The 3,268-nt window shown below is 30.5% G+C and overlaps 1 pseudogene; it reads left to right on the top strand.

The window, feature by feature from the left end:
* Positions 1 to 1,481: 1,481 nt before the first annotated feature.
* LOC142333455 (cytosol aminopeptidase pseudogene) lies at positions 1,482 to 3,053 on the top strand (annotated as a pseudogene).
* Positions 3,054 to 3,268: the final 215 nt, after the last annotated feature.

The following is a 3,268-nucleotide window of genomic DNA, read 5'->3' as shown; positions in this document are numbered from 1 at the left end:
CTTTCTTTATAACTGAAAAGTTTTTCTTCAGCACAATAAAAATTTTAATTATGTTACAATAATTTTTTTAATTATCTAATACATAGTATAATTTTTTTATTAAAATCTGTCCTGAGCCATAAAATTTAATTGAAAATATATATTTATTTTAATAAACCATGCAACACTGCCATAATTTATACAATATATTAATGATGCATTTTTTAATGTAATACTAATAATATAATTAAATTTAAACTGGTTTCTTCCTATTTACTTTTTTATTTACTCTGATATGTGTAATTCTAGTTTTTACTTAGAGGTAAACCAGTTGTTCTTTTCTAGATTTCTAGCATATATTTTTTTTTATTATTAATTAAACAACATCAAATTCATTCTTTAAATTTAATTAATTAATTTAATAATAAAAGAAATCTTTTTGTAATATGTATATGTATACATATATTTTTTGTTATTTATCTTTTGCTCTTCTTGCAAAATCCCAATTCTTACCTTAAGGTATAATACCAGTAGTTAGGTGTTACAACATCAATAGAAGTTTGGCTGCTGACTGCGATATTCACGTAATGAAATATGAAAAATAGAACAGGAAAAAATTACTAAAAACTAAATAACATATCATAAACTATAGAATATCTTATATTCTTTATTTCAGATGTTTTTTTTATAGCAATTATGAGTAGCTAATTCTTAGTAAAATTATGCTGAAATTTTGTATAACTTAAACTGAATACTGAAGCATATTTTTAATGTTATCCTCTGTTACATTGGTATTTTATAGGCTACTTTATGAAGAATGGATAAAACATGTATTTGTATCTGTAAACTAACTAGGCTTCTCCTCCTTAATATTCTTATGATGCATTCACCCACCAGTTTTAAATTTAAAAAAAAAATATTACTTTTCTGTTGAAAATAATAAAGTAATTAAAGGATTTTGATTCCCAATTCTTAATTTAATTTAAATCAGCCATTCAATTTATATGCACCCATTGAAATATCAGCAAATAAAGTTTACATATTTCATAGGTTGGTTTAGAGGGTATAATTATAAAATTTAAAAATAAAATGAAAATAAAAGGGAAAAGGAATTATTTAAGGAATATTTAAACTCAAATATTCACACTCCAACAGGTTTAAAAAAACAATATTTCAAAATTTTGTAATCTTAATTAAAATAACAAGAAATCTCATAATTACATGAATCATATGACACAGTTCATTTGCCAGTAACATTAAGTACAATCCAACAATTAAACTGATATAGTTTAATGAATTTTATTTATTAATTTTTTTTTTTTTTGAAATTCCTGTGAACTTTACAAATATGTTTCTAATGTAATTATATTGTATTTATACATACAGAATAAATTTTTTAATAAATCTGGTCATTCCAAGTTAAATTCATTTGAAGTTTCGTATCTTAAGTTAAATTGGATGTTTAGTGTAGCCTGTTGAAATTTTTAAAACATAAGTACAAAATGTCCGTATTTCGCCACATGTTTAAACGACTAAATCTGATCAGAACTATTACAACACAGACTAATTGTAGTGGTGAAGGAGATGCCTTAGGTCTTGTATTAGGAGTATTCAATGATACCAAAGACCCGCATAATAAAACCTTCACATTCACAAAAACAGCAGACACATACAATAAAATGCATAATGGAAAACTACAGGAATTGTTAATGGTCTCTGGGCCTGCTTTACGCAGGAATGAAGTGAGATGCTTTCATGGTATGGAACCAAAGTTTTCTAGCATTGCCGTTGTTGGATTAGGAGAAGATTGCCTTGGATATAATGACGAAGAGCAAATAGATGATCACAAAGAACAAATTAGAGAAGCAGCAGCTGTCGGAAGCCAGACTTTACAAGTAAGAAGCAACTGTGAAAATATTTATGTAGAGAGTTTTGGACATGCAGAATCTGCTGCAGAAGGAGCAGCTATGGGTGTCTGGATTCATCAAGAGCACAAAAAAATTGAGCAGCAAAGAATTATTCCAAAACTACATCTTTTTGATAACTGTGATTTCACCGGGTGGCAAATTGGCCTTCACAAAGCTGCAGCACAGAATCTTGCACGTCAACTGTGTGAAATGCCACCGAACCTTTTGACTCCACGAACATTTGCAGAGCATGCAGTTAAGCTACTTCATGTATCTGGTATAAATTTAGAAATGAAGATAAAGCACTGGTTGAAAATGGTAGGTATGGATGCATTTTTGGCTCTTGCTAGAGGATCATGTGAAGAACCGATACTACTTGAAGCTACTTACTATGGATGTGACCCAACTGTCTGTCCCATTGTTCTGATAGGAAAAGGAGTGACATTTGATACTGGTGGCTTGTGTATAAAAGGTTATGAAGAAATGGCAACAATGAGAGGGGATATGGCAGGAGCAGCATCTGTTATTGCAACTTTACGTGCTGCCTCTGCACTACAACTTCCAGTTAACATTAGAGCTTTACTACCAATGTGTGAAAACATGATGGGTCCACGATCAATGAAACCTGGTGATATTGTTAAAAGTTTAAGTGATAAGACTGTTAAAGTTGAAGACACTGATGTAGATGGACGATTGGCATTAATAGACATTATTTCATATGCTGCAACCTTTAACCCAAAATTTATTTTGGATATTGGAACGCTAAGTAAATCTATGAAGTCTGGTCTTGGGACTGCTGCAACTGGTGTATTTACAAACAATGATAAACTGTGGGAGCAGATGAGGGTTGCAAGTATTCATACAGGTGACAGGGTTTGGAGATTTCCACTCTGGAGGCATTTTTCTCAAAAAGTGAAATTCACTCAGACAGCTGATATAAGAGATACAAATAATATGTTAGGAGGTGTTTGTATGACAGCATCTTTTCTGAATCAATTTCTTTGTGGTAAAACTGACTGGATTCATATGGATATTTATGGTGTATCAAGAACAACAGGCAAAGAATATAAATATTTACAGAAAGGAATGACAGGTCGTCCTACACGAACTCTAATTGAATTCCTAGCCCAGTTTGCCTGCCAGCAGTCTGATTCAAAGAGGAGGTAAGTTTTATTGTTTACTGAATGAAATATAATATAAACAAATGTTGATCCTGAATGTGCATGAATGTAAGTGTATGTGCATTGTACACACAGATTCATGTGTTTGTTTTTGTCTGTACATACATGTGCACACATTTTCAAATATGGTAAATGCTTGAATTTAATGCCTGAGAATGTAACTTATAATTAACTTGTAAACAGATGAGCAATGATTTCTTA

The sequence above is a fragment of the Lycorma delicatula genome, chromosome 1 (genome assembly GCF_047948215.1).
Source record: "Lycorma delicatula isolate Av1 chromosome 1, ASM4794821v1, whole genome shotgun sequence".
Taxonomy (NCBI): Eukaryota; Metazoa; Arthropoda; class Insecta; order Hemiptera; family Fulgoridae; genus Lycorma; species Lycorma delicatula.
Note: the sequence above shows the minus strand (reverse complement) of the source record. Positions and strands in the feature narration are given on the sequence as shown.